Here is a 19,884-nt window from a genome sequence, read left to right on the forward strand (position 1 = left end):
ATTAAGTGTTATTAATATCATACACATTACAGAGAATTTTTTTTAATTGCAGAAAATTCTGAACTAAAAAAAGAAAACACATCAATCTCCCATTAGAAGCATAGCTAAATAAATAGGGTGTTAAGCAATAGGAAATCATGATCAAAGTTGTCCACTTATTTTTAAACGTAGTGGAAGTGGATTAAAATTTCCAGTTGTTATGAGAATAGAACTTAATGTGAGATATAATACCAGGACTAACTAAAAAGAAGCGATAGGTTGAAAGTTGAAAAACAAATGGGAAACATGGCTAAACACCAACTAAATGATGACAAGAAGCTGAACTAAAACAGAACCCTGAATCCACAGATGTCGCAGTGAGGTGAGAATGCAGCTAATGACAAAGCAAAGGAGGACAGTTCTATTTCTTCACCTTATCAAAGACGCAGCCGCCCAGGAGGGCCAAGGAGAAGCAGAGGACTGCAGTGGCCAGCACGTGGTCTGCAGGCTCTCATAAGACAAATGAGGGCCCTGTTCACAACCAAATGACATTTTGGAAAGATTAAGCAGAGGATTTATTTCTGACAGGCTGGAGGTCAGTCAAATATATGTATTTTCCATTTCCAAAGAGTTAATCTGCCATAGGACCACAGTGTGCTGTTCAAACAGACATTTACCTCTTAGATTAAGCAGGATGCTAAACTTGGTACCATTCTGGATGAGATATTGGCATTAAGTTTTTAATGAGGAATGGTGAGATAAAAATGATGAATTAATTCTTGCCTGGGTAATGTAGTAAAAAACGATTATATTCCAGCTTCTGGTTTCTGAGACATAATTCTGGAAGACAGAAACCTCTGGAATGCCCCTCCCGCTTAATCAATAAATATGAACAGTACAGATATGGACCCCCAATTTTTGCTGCTAACATATGCCCACGATTTGATTAAAACCTACAAAATCCAATAGCCAAAGTACTTCATACATTTTTATAGCATGTACAGTGGTATGTTTTAAGTTAATGCAATCATTCCCTCAACAAATATTTATTGAGTAATTACTAAGCACTCCTTACTATTTATTCTTCTATTCTATTGTTCCCGAACACAGCAGTCAACAAAGCTGACAAAACTCCCCTATGTGCATAGAGCTTAGTCCAGCGATTAGAAAGCTCTCTCAACAAAACCACTGAAGGAGCAGAGCACTCTCCAGAAATTACGTGTTCCCAGGCATTACCCAGCCACAGTGCTCAGAGTCCTCAGTGACAGCAACCCATCAGACACCTGGACTGGGAGGGGATGTCACAGTGAAACGATGCATAGCAACTGGCTTCACCTTCAAGGACAATCCAGAGTGCCCATTGGGTAAAGGAACAAACGCTTAGCAGGTGTTTGCAATCACTGTTCAAAACTTGTTAGTCTACTAAATCTTGTTTATCATAAAAATGTTACAATGGCCAACTAAGTCACTACTGAGAGAATATAAGTGTTTCTTCCATCTTATACTCTTCTCCAACGATAGGACTCCCCATAATAAACATCTAAGTCAGACTAGAAAAACTAAGCCAACACCAGAACATTACTTCAAGTGCATGGTCTGAGGTGGTTGTTAGTGTTGTAATATTCAACCCTGCTGTTCAGAAAGATGTGTGGGGGGGGGTCGTTTTAGGGGTAGGGTGACCTAAGGACTGACAGTCTGCCTAAAAATATGTAAAGGTATCTATGGATGTGAGTTAGTTTTAAAATAAGTTTGGAATTAGGTCAAAATTATACTCTTTAAGAGCACTGAGGGGATGTCAGGATGATACTGCAATTACCTTTGAGTAAGAAGACTGTGTGTTGCTGCTGCTGCTTTATTATCTAGTCATATGAATATGGCCTGTACGTTACTGCCACAGCTTTACATATTAGGTAGGGAGCACATACTGAGTTTAGCAATGATGAGCTCTATCAATAAAGTATTAATAAGTGAGCAGGGAATCAGCAGGAACGACCCCTCCCACAGCAGGTGTTCTTAAGGAGGGGGTGTATCTAAGCTATGACTGAGTAAGGGCCTAGCTCCCTGAGAATTGTGGGTCTCTTTGGCTACATATGACCAGTCTTTGTGGGTACCTATGACTTCTCCTCCCTTAAAGGAAACAGTTTAGGACTTTATGTCCTAGTAGTATGGTATTAAACCTTTTCCAAAACTAAACAATTAGGGCCACACTGAATTCTTTTGGTCCAAGAGCCTGTCTAAGGATGCAGGTGATTTCTGATGGATTATAAGGGGGATGGCAGTCTTTAAGAAGCTGTAGAGCCTTACAGCGATAGAGGAACAATCATACTTAAATTTTGCTTAGAAAAATATTCTTTAACTTTATCTAGATCTGCAGAGACAACATGATGTGTGTTTAGAAAGAAAACAAGATGGTACCAGTTAGCACTAATGCAATCTACAGGTGTCAGAAACTCAAATGCCTTCACGGGCCAGGGAGATCATGTAATTGGGAGACGAGGGGCAGAACTTCTGCCACATGGGATTTTATGCCCAATTGTTCTCAGATCTCCTGGTTTTTCTTGTTCTTTAAAAATTATTTATTGATTACAGAGAGAGAGAGAGAGAGAGAGAGAGAGAGAGATCAACTTGCTGTTCCACTTATGCATTCATTGGTTGATTCTGGTTGATTCCTGTATGGTCCCTGACCAGAGATCTAACCTGGACCATGGCATACCGGGACAATGCTCCAACCAACTGAGCTACCTGGCCAGGGCCAGAGCACCTGGTTTTTCTAAGACTGAGTCAGATCTGGATTAGCTATGTCAATATATCAACTCTTGCCATTTTTAAATGTTGGAACTAATTCCAAGATTTAACAATTTTGCCCAAGCCAAACAAAATACATTTGTAGACAAGATCCAAGCCTTGGGCAACTAGGTTGCAACTTCTGCATCTAAAAAAAAAAAAAAAAAATCCAAGAGGGAAAAAATCCCTGAAGGAACTATCAGGAACTGCAGTCAGAGAAGAAAAAAAGAATGTGGGGTGGATTATTGATTAAAGTGTGGTTTAAAGGCTTTGCGGTAAAAACTCTGAGGAGCTCCACAGATTTCAATTTTGGTATGCCAACAGAGGAAGACTTCCGCAGGCAGACAGACACGGAATTAAGACTGCTTAGGTTCACTGCCTCAAGAACTGTGATTAAATTAACACCAAGAAAATGTGGGCTGAAGCAGTATTAAAAATTAGTTTTTCACAGTTTTGGGTTTATTTACTTAAATATTCAGACAAAAGGAGTCATGGCTTAAAGTCAGGGGACAGTCTATAATATATAATTAAGGATGAATTTTTGCGTACCAAATGTAGTTGAGTAAAGGGAAAAAGACAAGCAGCAATGACGCACCAAGTGTATACTGACTTTAAAACCAAGGTTTGTCTATTAAAAACAAACCTATATAGCATGCAAAATCCATAAAAAGGTACGTGAACAAACTAGATTTTGCTCTTCTGTCAAGTATGAGAACACTCACCAGAAAATACGAGCACAAATAAAAGTACATTTTGTTTTTTCCTTTTTATTATTCCTCACTTTTCAAAAATGGGCTTCGAAGAGCACATCTCAATGGCATATTTAAAAGATAAGTGGCACTACCACGGTATAACCTGAAAACAACACACTATTCTGAAACCTGTTTAGTCCTAAAATGTAGTCAATTTAAAAAAGGAGACAATTTAAAAAGCAGATCTAGGACTATTTAACAAGAATATAAAATATTCTGGGGCCAGCAGTGAATACTGTGGCTGGTGCCCCACTGTGAGTTCTTGGGGTCCTTCCCCGCCACGCACTGGGCCTGTCTAAGGGTGGGTGGTATGACAAGACTGACCAGTGGCACAGGAGGAAAGGCCTGTTGGGGGCTTCTAAGAGAGAACCGTTCTTGCCCCTTAGTGAGGACCACGAAAAGCCAAATGTGACTTAGGAAACGTGTGGCACTGCTTGCCACCAGCAGCCTCTGAAGAAGTTGAAGGGTTTGAGCCTTGGTCTAAAGGCAGAGCTGCAGAGAGCTGGACTGAGAGAGGAAAGATCCAGGTTAGGACAGGTGCCGCTGAGATGCTAAGCAACCCTGACACCTTCCCTTTCTCTGGATTTCTAGTTTTGTAAGCTAAAAGTCCTTCTTGTTTTAATCATTTTAACAGAGCTTTCTGCTATTTGTAGCCTAAATCACTCCAACTGACAATGTACTTTCTCCTGGAGATTTCCCACTGTGGTTTTCTAATAGGTATTGGCTGTGTTCATATTTACAACATATACAATTAGAAGAAACTATTCCTTTTTTCTTATCTTCTCAATTTCTTAAAACACCATAATCTACTAAAACAATATATATATATATATATATATATATTTATCCTCACTTGAGGACATGCTTATTGATTTCAGAAATAGAGGAAGGGAGGGAGAGACAGAAGGAGAGAAACACTGATACGAGAGAGAAACATTAATTGGTTGCCTCTTGTACACGCTCCAACCAGGGACTGAACCCACAACCTAGACTTGTGCCCTGACCAGGAATCGAACCCATGACCTTCTGGTTTATGGAACAATGTTCCAATCAATTGAGCCACACAGATCAGGGCAAGAATAATGTATTTTATTTGGAAATAAATGTTAATAGGCTAAATACAAATAGAGCAATATTTACAGTTCTGTCCAAGAGACATTCCTTTGGAGTTTCCCCATAGAAAAACTTTCTGGAGCTGACCCATCCACTTTCATTTGTCATTCTGGAGTACAGTCTTACACCAGCCAGTGAGCAGCTTAGGTGAGTGGCAAGAAAGTGCGTACCAGTAGTCAAGACCTTGCTAAAAAGTTACAGAACTTCCCATTGCTGTTGGCACAATGAAGCCACAGTCTCAAATGTTACATGAACTTCATTTGTTCTTAAAACACTATATATCTGCAAGGACTGCTACACTGTCAAAAACCACCTTCCCCCTACCAAGAAAATGTAGTACTTCAGGTTGGGTGTGCGGTAAACAACATTTATACATGGTTACTCAGTTTCCCGTAAAGAAAGGTCAACATTACTGATTCCAATATGTATATACAATGCTACATTTCAAATATTTTAATATCATTTCATAAAATATTTTTAAAGATGAGACTTAAATAACATAAAATTAACTATTTAAAAATGAACAATTCAGTGGCATTTTGTATATTCAAAATGCCATGCAACCACCACCTCTACCGCGTTCAAAAACGTTTTCATCACTCTGAGAGAAAACCCGTACTCATTAAGCAGCAGCTTCTTGCTCCCCGCTCCCCGCCCCTCTCCCCCAGCTCCCAGTAACTCGTAAACTGTATTATGTCTCTATGGATTTACCTATTCTGGGTACTTCAGATAAGTGGAATCATATAATATGTGACCTTTGGCATCTAGCTTTTTTCACTTAGCATAATGCTTTAAAGGTTTGTTTCACAGAATTTTAATGAACTTAAAAATTATGCCAGAAGGAGTGTTGGTTTTAGAGCTCCTTGGGAAGAAGTCTCCAGTACAGCTACAGAGACTCTATATACGTAGACCCAAACAAAAAAAAATATTAGACGAAGTTAAAGACTTCAGTTCACAAAATACCAACTATACAAACACAGAATAAGAGTACACTGGGTGAGTAGCAGCTGGCTGGAAAAAGATTTCAAAAGGGGATGTGGGAAAGGGAGAGCGATCTGTAGCAAACATGTCAATAACATTAAAATCCCAACAACAAGTGTGTAAGCCTATAGTATTTTTACATACTTTTCAGTAAATTTGAATTATTTCATAATAAAACATTTAAAACTTTTAACAGTGTGGTGGTTTTCTTTGCTAATAATTAAGTTCAGTATAAAAAAGGTATCTATATGCTCTAACGTTCTAATACAGTACCTGATGCCATTAGCAGAAATGCAGTATTCCTACTATGAATGAGAAGTCTCCCATATCCCATTAGGAACTTGGAGCCCGTGTATGATAATGATGGGCACTATCCTTCAGAAAGACACAGAAAAACTAGAGACCATCAAGAGAGATGAAATGAAGGTGGTTGAAAGAACTATTCTGCCACCCAACGAAGTTCATTAAGAGGAGGAAATAGGGAGAAGCTTTGGCAGTTTTAAATATTTGAAAAAGAGACTAGGTGTGATCTGCATTGTTTCAGAGCACAGCATTAGAGGACAGTGGATTTAGCTCAGTGTAAAGACAGTCTAACCGGCAATTCAGCAATGAGCAGGTGCATCCCACCAGGGGAAGCTCTTTGGCACTGACAGTGGTCAGAGAGCGGGGCCGCAGCCCCAAACACCTTCCCTTCCCAGCCCCTGCACTGGCTGGCATGGATGTGCAGACACAGGCCCCCAGGTTACAAGGGCTCTGCACTTGCTTTAATGCTCTGCTGTCACCATTTTAAACTTATTAATTTTAGAACGAGGGACCCTGCATTTTCATCTCGCACTGGGTCCTGCAGGTTATGTAGCTGATTCTGTGTGCAGCTACGGAAAAAACGCTCTTCCCTGATGGAGCTGGCAGGGATACCTGACTGTTTAATGCAAAAAGGCAGTTTAAGCAAGGGAACATGAAACTATGATAAAGATAAACCTTAAATTTAATGTTTTAACTGAAACCATATTAATGTACATTTATTTACCAATCTTGTGACGTAGGGTCAAGGCCATTTAAAAAGTCCTAGATTTTTAAAATGTCTATTTTTTTTATTATTTATTTGTTTGTTTGTTTCTTTATTTTATTTTATTTTATTTTATTAGAGAGCTGGAAAGGAGAAAGAGAGGGAGAGAAACATCACTGTGTGGTTACCTCTCACGCACCTCCAACTGGAGACTTGACGTACAACCTAGTAATGTGCCCCGACTGGGAATCAAACCAGCGACACTTGGCTCGCAGGCTGATGATAAAATGTCTATTTTTAAGGTTATCTTTTCCATACCTAATTTAACAACTGTTTGTGTTTATTTTAACAACCTGCCTTCATCATTAGATTTCCTAAAGCATCCCACCTGTTTTTTTTTTAAGAAACAACTCATTTTTGAACTCATGTTTTATCAATTATTTAAATGATATAATTTTAATAAGATGTAAGCTTGCATAAACAAATTAGGGGAGAAACTCTTGTTTAACATAGATCATACCTGGTGGGAACAGATATGGGGGTGCAGTTGGGGACACACGAGGGTATTTTTTCTCAGCAGGGAGCATCCTGCGTGCCCTGGGCACCACCAGTGCATTTCACAGAGGGAACTGACAGGTTCAATGGGTCAAGGTCACAGAGGCTGGCTGGTCCCCTGTAAAAACCCTCGGCTTTTGGCTTTGCCTTCTGTCTGGATTGTCCTGTTGAGGCCATGAGCATAACCGCACTCCCATGGGAAAAACAGTGAGTTTCCTTGAGGTAGGGGGGTAACCTCCGGGAAGCTAACAGACATTCCTGCTGTCAAGCATCAGAGAAAGAGGGAGGTTTTCAGTGAAGAAACTAGGTGAGAGAGAAAGAGGTAAGTCATCGTCTAAGGACCTAGAGCTCCAAAGGTGAGCAGCAGAAAACCCGACAAGGAGGTGCCCCCAGAGTCACCTCCAAGGTGAACCAAGTAAGCTGTTTGGTAGGACCAATGATCTAGTTACCCAATTCTGAGTGTTTGTTTTCATTCTGTTGTTTTGTACCACTTCCCAGCACTGCTGGGGCCAGAGCAGTGACAGGAGAAAGTAAGCCCCCTGCCAGCATGGAGGTGGCGGTGGCAGACATGGTAAGTCTCAGGGAGGCAAGTGCTTCAGTCATTCTCCCCACCTGGAGTCTGCCTGTGCTCCCACCAGGGACCTGAGCCTCATCTTATTTGGGGAAACCACAGGCTGCCTTCCATTCATAAAAGTAGTCTTCCATTGTATAGGCCAGATGAATTGACTCCAAAATAGGAGTGCCGTATAGCCCTGCCATTACAGTAATCACTCCACGTAATCAACAGACTCAAAACAGCTCTACAGGTGGGTCAGTCCACGAGTAAAGAAGGAATGAGGACTAGAGAGATTAAGTAACTTCCCAAGTCACATCCATTAGCTGACAGAGCAGGGATCTGCACCTGCGTCTGACCCGAGAGCCAGCACTCCTTCCCTACACCTCAAGGTCTCCACGCGTTTCAGACTTGGAGAGGCTACGAAATAAGATGGGGAATGTTTCATCAGTTTAATTACAAAAAGCAGTAAACAACGTGGAAAGCCATGTGGCCACTAAAGAGACATGTAAAAAATGACTGAGCTAATATTTGCCAATAATCAATCAATCTGCAATCAGTTTTTAAATAATTACTGGTGATGTCAGTTAACGGAGCCTGTGTAGTACTGGAGTTTACACAGAGTCCTATATAGTAATTTCTACTTTTTCCCTAGAAATAAAATGTTGCATAGAGAATAAAGCCAATAAAAAGGAATGACCAGCACTATCAGAGAGCTTTGCTTGTTTACCAACAATCTAGAAATTGCTACTGTGAGAAAACACTATTCCAGCTCTATCCGGTTCACCAGAACAAAGGTAAGCTAACTGAGAACCTTGCATACTGTGCCTGCATTCTGAACCTGAGGCCACTTGAATTCCTACTTAAATTTGGGTAATTACAGAGTCTCAGTTCCTCCAAGAAAATTCACTAAACTCAACTGCAATTAATGACTTTGAAATGGCAAGTGTTACCTTAACCCGCACTATAATTTGTATGAGAAGAATAATATTTATAAAATGGAAAATATACTCCATCCTCTTTGGGAATATATATGAAGGCTTTTTGGTTACCAATTAATATAAAGAAAATGCCTTCAATTAACGTCCACCTTTTGTCCTTTCTAGGAATCCAAATTTCCTTTTGATAGAATAATTGGGTTCAGAATTATTGGAAGGTATCTCTGAAGTTCTCCTGGTCCCCAAACGTTAAAATACAAGTCACTCTTCAATTCCCCTTAATTTAAATGAACCTAGAATGCGGAAACATCATTTCAGCGTTTACCTTTCCAGTCCCCTGGGCTTACTGTCCTGTCCTTCTGTGGCCCTGCTCCCTCGCTGAAATGAGAGTCAAGTCTGGGCAGCACAGGAATCTGAGCTCACATTAACTGCATATTTAGACTATCAGCAGAATGAATGAGGCTAACGGAGGCATTAATTTGCCTTCTTTGATTGCAAAAAAGGAAGGGAAGGTACAAGATTTATACTTTACCTATAGAGAGACTCAACTGAAATTGAATGATCAGGACTTAGTTTTCACAAGGCATTATGGCAAATGGCTATTTGCAAAGCCCTGCACTATCTGGCCCCTGCTTACAGCCTGGGTCACCATCAGGTCACCCTCTCCTCATTCACCAGTTCTGGCCACACCAGTCACCTTTTCCAAAGGTCCCTATCTTTGCACATGCCATCCCTCTGCCCAGCAGGGCCAGGCTAAATCTAAGATTTCACTCAGATGTTGCTCCCTCAGAGCAGTGACCCTGCTCTTGAGTCTAATTGTTTATTACTATCTTTCTTTATTGCACTGTTTCTCCTTTAGAGCACTTCTCGCTATTTGTAATTTCACTTACACCTGTGTATTAACTTACCTAATGCCTGCCTTTCCTGTTAGACTGGAAGATTCATGAGGGGTAAGAACCCTGTCTGTTTCGTTCACCTGGTATGCCCAGCACAGAGTGGATTAGATACTTTACTGAATAAATGGAGTAGGGCATCTCTGGGGCCTGGATGACAAATTGTGGCAGACGGCCCTTCTGGCCACTTCTGCAATGAAGTGAGTGCCCCTTTGGCCCACTAACAAAAGGAAGCACCATGGGACACTGTGCAGGCAGCCCACTGTTGTGGGCACTGCATCCTTCATGCTGGCCAGTGGTACTGGTGAGCACTTCTCAAGCCGTCTCTTGGGCAGGTAACAAAGGGGAGCCAGTAAGCCCACCACATGGTAACTAGCACTGGCAAAGGCACTTAAGGACAGGTCCTTCTGGGAACTCCCAGGAATATTCCAGGGGAGTATCTGTTATAATTAGATTGGGACCATTTAGTCAGCAGTCATTTGAATAGCATGAATATTTCAGATTATATCAAAAAGCCTAAACTGTTATATTTAATTATTGCTAATTAACCATACGAAACCACTTTAGAGTTATATTGAGTGCAGAACTCTATATTTTTGACATTGACAATCCATCCTGAAAAAATAAAAATTAATTTCTCATACCCATTCCTTACCTAATAACAATTTTCATAAGTACTAAATAGAAAGGGGAATTTTAAAAAGAAATTCGGAGAGCCCCAGCTAGTCTACCATGCCAGTTGAGAAGCCCATTAGTCAGAATGATCTTAGCATTTTTTCACTTCCCAAGAGTAATCCTGTCTAAATCAAGTCCCTTAATCTGTATTACCTTTCTATTAGATGTTAAATTTGTAGTGTATGCCATTCTTACCTTGTCGCTCAGTTCCACTGGCAATAGAAGCAAAACAGTGAGAAGGGTATGTGAGGAATTAACAGTTAGTTCACAGGGAGGGAGAGCAAGGCAAGTGCCTAAGCAATTTTCAAGTCCTTTCCTGTCCTTCTGGCCCTGCGTATCACAGATGAGAACCTGTAGAGATTTGGCAGTAGAATTCTGACCCCAGATCCCTCCATCCAATGAAGAAATGACTCATGAGAACACTGAGTTTCTAAAGACCCAGGTAACAATCACAGACTTGTAAGAAGTCTCAAAATCTGTTATAAATTAGCCCTCCTGGGATCTATTACTGAAAAGATACTTTAAATCTACTACCCTCATTTCAACTAACAAACTTCTCATGGCTGACCAAGTTCCCTAGGGTGAAGATTAAAGCATTTTGCTATTAAAAATTATACCAAAAAAAAAAAAAAAAAATCATCTGCCTGCCACATTTAATGGACAGCTCCTTCTTTACTTGCTGCCACAATGTACCCTGGCCAGAAGGGGTACAGAGCCAGGCCCATGAGTTTGTGACCAAGACTACGCAAGTGCTTTCCAGAGCTGGATGGTTCTACAGCTCATCAGATATGGAATCCTCCCAGAAAACTTGCTTTTAAGGAATGTTTGCCATGAGTTGCACAGTATAGTGGGTACTTTTAAAACCCATTAGTTCAAGAACAAAATTGGACAAGATGGAAAGGACATGTTTCTCACGCGTGTGACGACTCAGGATCTCTCTTGTCTTCAAATGAATCTGGGGTGAAAGCATTCTTATATTCCTTCGGGATGCGAACGTTAAGGAGTGTAAAATTAAGCAGTAGGTTTTCTTAGGGTTGTCAGAAAGGTCCTCTTTGTTTTTTTTGTTTTGTTTTGTTTTAATGGTAACCAAATGTAAGATACAGGATCAAATTTAAGATTATAATTAGACATGAAGCCAAAAAGTGATAAGCCTATATTGCATCAAAAATGTTAACCTACTTTTGTTTCTTTACTTTAGAATTTGTTTGATTTGTTAAAGAAGGAGTTGTATCCTCTGTTATATAAGGCAGTGACTTCTCTTTTATCTCACCTAATAGAGTGTAAAAAATACCAGCAGAGAGATCTGGTTTGAGATTAGATCCACCTATCAATCTATTAACAAGCACAACTGGGCATCTACTTATATTAACAATATTGTACTACTAATGGAATGGTTAAAAGTCAAATAGCCCAAAGATTTCTGAAGTGGGTAAATACACACACGAACACATGTGTGCATGCACTGTAACCAGACCCAAAAACAGATCAATCTTCTAATGGAGTAGACTGTTCAGGAAAAGAGTCATTTAATTTAAATCCTACAAACCTGGTAGAGTTAGAAAAATGTATATTATCAGAAAGATGAAGTTTCCTGCAGCAGATAAACCTACTTTACTTCTACTGAACAGGTATTATCTTGTTACAGATAGGGGCCAGTATTTGGGGGCTTATTGTAATTATGTAGTCAGAAAGTTTGGTTAGACTGAGTGTAATCTTAAGGTATATCTGATTCTGGAGTTAAAAGAAAGGTTACAAATTAAAGCAGAAGAATTTAAAGTAGTTGAAAAAAAGCAAGACTCTATTGAATTAATGAATATCTAAGACTAATCTACAAGCTAAGTTCTAGTTTCATGCAAGTGAAATTATAGATCTAAACTGGAGTCTAGCTATAGCAATGGTTTTAAAGAGGATCCATAACTCCTAACTAAATAAAAAGTGACAAAGTTAATTAGAAAATCAGGGCTTACAGTGTGGTTTACTGCTGCGCTGATTCATAACCATGTTAACACAGAAACTGAGAACATCTTTGGGGAAATTATAAATGTTATTTTACACTTTTTAGAATTCCCTGGAGGTAACATTTGCTCTTATTTTGAAAGATAATCTTGAATTGTCCCCCTCCCCTCCAAATCAGAATGTCTTTATAAACAATTCTCTCAACTCTGATCTGGATAGCCAATCATTTGTCACTATAACTGGCATATAAGCAAGCATGGGGTAAGGGAGCGGCTGGGGCTTGCAGTGGATTCAGTCACAGGAGTGGGCAACTACTTTTAGCTTCTGACATGGTTTGTTAGGAATTTTTTTCTTCTGTTTAATTGTCTTGAATTTTGGGGTCAGGGGAGTATGGTCACCAGATTATAAAAATGATGCTCTTTAAAACAAGAAATATATTTTACTTCAGTCCATCTGTCTTTCTGTTGCAACGGAATGAACTTATACTATATATTAACTCCTAAGCCATTAATATCAACCTAATGCAAAGGGTGGGGGTGGGGAGGGAGGGGGTGGGGGGAGAGCGAGAGCAAGAGAGAGAGAGAGAGAGAGAGAGAGAGAGAGAGAGAGAGAGAGAGAAGACATGCATGCACATGGGAGAGAGCCATCTCTCTGCACATTTATTCAGGCCTCGCCCCCAGCATTTCACAGAGCAAGCAGCTCTTTGGCTATTTACACAGCATTGCTGTGTGTGATTCTACCAGCTTTCCACAGAGTTCAACCACTTTAATTCATCTAGAAATGGTAGTTATGCATGGTCTTTTTATATTAGCTGGTCTAGGCTATCATTTGTAAATATTTAAAAACAACTGTTTACTAATTTTTATATTCAAATTAATCTTAAATTTTTCTAATGTAGGGAATACCACAATAAAGATATTTTAAAGGAAAAAAAGATATTTGGGAAACCTGAAGCAGTGGCACATTTTTAAAAATGGTAACCCTGTGCCACATTAAACTGTTCAATATTTATTTCTGCTAAAAATAGATAAGAAAAGTAATCGTATAGGGCTCCCAAGTCACTTCTAGTTCCTAGTGCCCTAGACTATTAAAATTAACATACAAACAACTTTTAATCAGAAATCACTGGACTGTATTTATTGATATCATTCAACTAACCCTGAGCCTGTCTAAATGCAGAAAGGGCTTCTTAAGGAGTTCTCTTACTTTTTTTTTTTATCTGTCACCATTTTAAAATCAAAGTACAGTTGTGTAATAGAGACACTATTTTGTGCATGAAAGTTTTTCTTCAGTGAACTTCAGCATCAGTAAACATCACCCCATAATCACTGAACTGAATATAAGAAAGAGAGAATATGTTCACTCTTTTCCAAGCCTTTCATTGTAAGAGTTCACTGCTGGTCAATAAATCCTGGATCGCTCACAACTGACTTAGATATCCTGACTATAGCTGAGGGAACAAAGCACTTCACACATCCAGCCATGTGTTCATGAATGAGCAAAGATTCTGTTGCCAGCATATGCTGAAACCCAAAGGTACTTTGCTGTTTTATAGAAATATAAATGCCAAGGCCACCTGCAGCATCCACTGCAGCAACAGCAGTTTTAATAAAAACTGTGATGTCTCGTTAAGGTGAGAATTTATATCAGCGATGCTCTTGCACACATCTACTTCACTCACACACAATTTTAAAAAGTCACCTGGCACAGTTTTAAAATAAACTCCTAAAAAAGAGGAGAATCAAGTAAAGCGGAAACCCAAAGGAAATTCGCGCAATTAGAAAAAAGATACAGATGATGAAATGAGCGAAAACAGTCTCGAAAGTACTGCAAGTAGGAACTAAAGAAGTGGCCACAGAAATTCTACTGTGTTCGCCTAGATGCTTGTTCAAAGCAGATTTCCATACTCTATGCCCAAGACTCCCAGATTCTATAGTTACAGGCTGTAACTCAAAAATGTGTACTTTTAATTAGGACCCAAGATGAGATCCTGATGCAGGCATCTCACAGTCCATACTTTGAGACAAATACTGTAGTTTCAGCAAGCACCGGAGGACAGAGGACTATGCACCAACCACACTTCCTTTCCTAGAGGCAGGATACAAAAGTCATGTGAATAGTCAGTTTGGGAAGGAAGGAAGGAAGGAAGGAAGGAAGGAAGGAAGGAAGGAAGGAAGGAAGGAAGGAAGGAAGGAAGGAAGGAAGGAAGGAAGGAAGGAAGGAAGAAGGAAGGAAGGAAGGAAGGGAGGGAGGGAGGGAGGGAGGCAGGGAGGGTGGGAGGAAAGGAAGGAAGGAAGGAAGGAAGGAAGGAAGGAAAGATTAGATACAAAGAAACTGGTGACTCTCAAACCAGAGTGGGAAATAATTAGCAGCAAAGAACAAATGTAATTAGATCTTGAAGTAGGGGGTTTCTGAGTCAGAGTCAACAGTATCAGCATGCCTACAAGTCAGGAAGTGATATTTTCCACAGCTCAGCATAAATGCCTCTGAGATCAAAGGGGGAAGATATTCAGCTCCAAACACCGGGAAATGGGAAAATGTAGCTAGACAGCTCAACAAACAATTTAGGAAATTACTACCCTCCGTTAATTCAGTTAATCATGATAGATTTTAACTCCGGAGTATCCAAGCATGGAAAAACAGAGGAGGAAGGGGAAGTGGCAGGGGCCGGGGGATGCTACTCACGTTAGTATAAAACCAGTTTGTTTTTCTGTTTGGGTGTGCAAAGCTTTGCTGTGCACCCAGCTCTGCAGATCTGTGAATAAACAAAGCCTCGGCTACTGCTGAAGTCCTGTGTCCTGATGTTTTTATTGTGACCATTTCTCACAGAAGGAAGGAAGGAAGGAAGGAAGGAAGGAAAGAAGGAAAGAAGGAAAGAAGGAAGTAAAAGAGGAGCAGAGAGAGGAAAAAAATCATTCATGGTGAATTACTCTTCAGCTTTGAGAGAGCACAACTACTTGTATTGTCCAAATCATCAATTCATTAACTATTCCAGTATTCAGTTTGCTAGACAGAATTAAACGTATTCATTTATGCATAGGCTAAGAATTAAGTGCCCATGTGTAGCAAGGATGGTAAAGAACAGAATAAAACAGAAGACAGGCCTGTTACAGAGACAGGGGAGTCCAAAAACAAACCCCAGAGTTTGCGGCTGGGAGATAGGGAGCAGGAAGCAGCTTTCAGGATGCCCTTGCATGCCTGGAGCTAGTGGCTGGATACATTGTTGCAAAGATCCGCTTTACTTCCAAGACTCAGGAAGATGGGAGGGATCTTGGACTGTGGGCTGGTATGGAAGAAGCAGACAGAGCCTGTGTAGGGTTCTGTGAATGGTCGGAACTGTTTGCAACACCCACTGCAGGAGAGGACGCAGGGGGAGAAAGGAGGCAGGGAGGAAGAGAGAAGGAGCTGCAGACATTTTGGGCAGGTTCTGGCTCTAGGAGGCTCTCTCTCTCAGGCTCTCTCTGGCCCTCACGCCCTCACTCTCTGGCTCTTGTGGGCTCCCTCCATCTGGCTTGGAGCAGGGGTCTCCAGGCTGCTTTAAGAAGAGGCTCTTGCCAGGCTGCTTGGAGAAGGAGAGGAGATCCATGCGGTTTGCAGGAAGAAGGCAGTTTACAAGGAGGCTGAGAATCCAGGTGGTCCTGCATTGAGAGCTGGAGGGCACCACAGCACAGAAAGGACCTCCCCAGTCAGAACTGAGTGATTGGCAGCTACTGGTAAAGCTGAACTGTGCCTAGGAAGTAGGGAAACGGTGTTTCTGACTTCCGTAAGATTGGCCAGGTCTGGGAGGGGGAGGCAGAACTATGTGCAAATAAACAATTCTTTTCCTTTTCACCAAACTCTGGTATTCAGAGTTATGATTCTGGCGGCAGGCAATCGGACCCCTAACTAAACAGCCCGTGGGTTCTGTTTCAATCGGAGCAGCCCAGGGGTTCTGTTACAGGCCTGCTCTAAAGGGGCCTACAACTCACACACACACAGAACACAGGCACCAGGAAGAAAAGTGGGATGTATGTGCCACTGAAAATGGTGAAAATACAGTTCTCTGGCATTCAAGACAAAAAAAAGATGTCCTCCAGAGTCTGTTAGGGAGAGGGCAAGCATCAGAGAAGGCTTCCTGGAGGTGGCATTCATGGTGAATCTTGAAGGGCAGACCAGGTGTTGAAAAGAATTGCCCACATGCAGGAAAAGAGCACACCAGGGACACAGCAGCATCTCAAAAGTCCTCTGACAGAGCTTATGAGGACATCTATAGCTAATATCAGCTTCAAGTGCAGTGGTAACTAGTCAGCTAGGCTCCAAAGCCATCCAAGGAAAATTATACAAATGGGTGCAGAAACACAGCTCCTTTGTCAGGAAACATAAATGCGAACATCTGGTTCTAAACTCCCCTTGAAGGGAAAAAAAGGAGACATATGTTACAAAGCCAGGAAATGGTGCTATAAAAACCGAGCAAAGAGCAGTTGGTAGGCCCAAAGCACAGCTGCCAGGTCGCTTCCTCTGCCACACTCACTCCCTGCAGCACCCTGGCCCCAGGATGGGGCAGCTTGGTAGGAGCTAGTGAGCATGCCAGGCAACTAGGAAAACGCCTATAGGTGCTCCTTCCTTGGCTGAAGTTCTAACATTTATTCAAGAGAGACTTAAAAATACTACGTATCACAAGGCCTGAACAGAATTCAGAACTTTGGTTGTCTTTTATAGATGAGGTCTGTTTTTCTCCCCAGTGCTTCTATTGCAGAGAAAACTTCTGATTGCTGTTTTTTCACTGGGAAGCAAAAATAAGATTCCCTGCTGCCTCACTGTATCAATCATCCCTGGGACCCCTCTTTGAAACAACTGGAATGGGGGCTCGGATGGGTGGGTCCACTTTGACTTGTTGGACATCCCAGCCTTGCTGATAAGCAAATTTATACATGCACATCATTAAGTTTTGCATCTTGCCAAGTTGACTTAATTTTTTAAACCAACACCCACCCAGGAGGCCTTTAACCAACCTTATCAGTTTTCATTTCATATAAGGCCTAAAAAAATTTCCTGTTTCTTGCCTAGGGTAGTGCAGCATTTAAGCCCAACTGAAGGAGGTTTATGATTTCAGTTAAAGGGGACTAAAGTTTTCCCTCCCCACAATGTGCCTTTTGGGATATTGATTTTATGCTTGTTATTACGAAACAAAAGGCTCAGAAAGAGCCTTTGACCTTCCCCCTTTCCCGCCTAAGAGAGGAAGATGGAAAGGCCTGCCTGGGAAAGGAATCCTGTTAGCTGCACTGACCCCAGCGTCCCACTGTTCCTGGGTTGCCTAGCAGGAATTTGTTTAACCACACATTCGGCTCTGTCTTGGCTACCTGTAAACTGCCTATTTCGCCTTTGAAATCCCAGATCCCTGCCTCCTTTTCTTCCCTGTCCACATGGCACAGCAGCCTCAATTGCCCAGTGCATCTCAGGCCTCATTCTTACGGCATCCCTGGGTGGGCATGCGTATCACAAACTTTAGACATTTTCTCCTGTTCATCTGTCCGTTAATCTGATTATTAGCCCAGCTAGAAGAACTGAGACGGTGGGAGGGAAATTATTTTTTTTAGCTCCCAGAGTCTATCTATAACCACTGCACTGAATTTCTACACTGCTCTGCTCCCGCACAAAAGCAATCACTCCACACCACTACCCCAGCGCCCAAGCCAAGCTCCGCTTCACACAGGCTCACACGCCAAAGGCAGATGACCCCGGAGCCAGCTACTGAAGATTTTTTTTGGAACGTTTGCTACATTATAGTAAAAGTTGTAATATTCACTGCTCCGTAACATAACACTATTGCTTTTTACCAGGTTTTTCATGGTGCCTTAAGCATTTACTCCAATTCAAGAGAAAATTCTACTGGAAAAATAAAAGATTTTTAATCTATTTAAATGTTGCTTGTTTTATAGTGTGAGCATTGAAAAAAAAAAAAGGACACACAAGAAATCACTCAAACCTTTATAAGCCAATGTTCTAAGCTGAACTGGATTTTTCATGCACAGCTTTTGCCAAGTGGATGTATTTCATATTTATAAATGCTATTTGAATTCTGCACTCTCAAAAGTAAGATTCTTCAAATATTGGAATCCTATATTCCAAATATTATGTTTCAAAAGTAAATGTCATGAGATATCTATCTGTCTATTTCAAAATGGAGATTATCTCTAACAAGTGTTTATGGAAAATGCACAGTTTAGGGCACTGGGAACACAGCAGTTAAAGAAGCAGATAAAAATCCTGGCCTTCAAGAGACGTATTTTCAAGGGAAACCTGATATATTTAACAAAATAAATAAATGAAACACAGAACCTATTAGATGGGGAAAGACTAGGTAAAATATTGAAGAGAGGCAGGTAGAGAGTTGGGAGTAGGCTGCAATTTTAACTAGCCTGGTCAGGGAAGACCCCTTTGAGAAGGATTTAAGAACCAGGTGATACACAGATGGACCCAGGGAAGGAGCATCCCGCATAAGAAACAGGAAGTGCAAAAGCCAGTGTGGCTGGCGGAGAATGAGCGAGGCGGGGAGGGAGAGAGGAAAAGATGTGAGAAGTGATGGGGACAGATCTTGTAGGGGACAGAAAGCCATTAAGAGTTTTATTTAAAGCATTAATGTGATCTGGCTTACTCTCCTTGAGATATAATTCGCATGTCATAAAATTCACCCATTTAAAGTGCACAATTCACTGGTTTTTAGTATAGTCAGAAGGCTGTGTAAGCATTACTATTTCTAATTCCAGAACATTCCCATCACCCCCTACAGTAACCCATATCCATTAACAGTCACGTTCCTTTCCCACCTGTCTCTCAGGCCCGGGCAACCACTCATCTACTTTCTCGTCCTATGGGTTTCCGTGCTGAAACCCATGAGCACTGAACTGTTCCCGAGCTACCACGAGACCGCTGTGTTGCCTGTTTCATCACGAGAGGGGCGCCGGGTGGCGAGCGAGCCGAGTGCTGAAACATTTTTTTTTCTCATCAAAATGCAATGAGCACAGGGTGAGTTATGAAGCCAACAAGTACTGAGTTATGACCGTACTCTGATTTAAACAAAATAACCCACTTTATAATAAGCTTCTAGGAAGACCTTATTCTGATGGGTGAGTATATCTGCTTCAAGCTCTCTCTCAGTCACACACTACAGTATTAATAGGGAAGAACTTATTTTGAGTAAGTGATGTTTCTTAGTGAAAGTGTATCATTTAAGGGGCCCCACTCATTTCAAGCATCGTTTTTGATTTGAATATTTTTGAAGAAAGTTTTATCATAATACACATTTCCCTAATAATATAACCCACAATCTAATTAAAACGTAATGCCATAATTAACATTAACATAATGTTAACTGATTTGTATTACTCAAGGACGCCATTCTGAATATCTAGCAACACAATATTCATAACTAAGAATTTAGTTATATTCATAACTGAGAATTTGCAGAGGAATGTGGAGCTATTCACCCTCACCCTAAATAGAATCAGGCTACACTTTTGCTTGGACAGCAGTGTTTGCTTCTGACAGCTTTCTGCCTCCTCTGCCTTGTCAGAGGCCACCAGTCACTGCTTGCACCCTTCATATAGTTGTTATTTAGCAGGCTTCCCTGTCTCCGTGGAGCTCTCTTTTTTTAGAAAGAGCCACAGTCCCAAAGTGAAGTGGGTCTGCCACCACCCTGCAGTGTGGCCGGGGCAAACCA

At 41.0% G+C, this 19,884-nt stretch overlaps 1 protein-coding gene across 1 annotated transcript in view; it reads right to left on the reverse strand.

The window, feature by feature from the left end:
- STK39 (serine/threonine kinase 39) overlaps positions 1-19,884 on the reverse strand; it is a 263,934-nt gene that overhangs the window by 33,679 nt on the left and 210,371 nt on the right. The gene's annotated exons all lie outside the window — the stretch shown is intronic.

Source organism: Furipterus horrens, unplaced genomic scaffold (assembly GCF_987537825.1).
Source record: "Furipterus horrens unplaced genomic scaffold, mFurHor1.1.pri manual_scaffold_1, whole genome shotgun sequence".
Classification (NCBI taxonomy): domain Eukaryota; kingdom Metazoa; phylum Chordata; class Mammalia; order Chiroptera; family Furipteridae; genus Furipterus; species Furipterus horrens.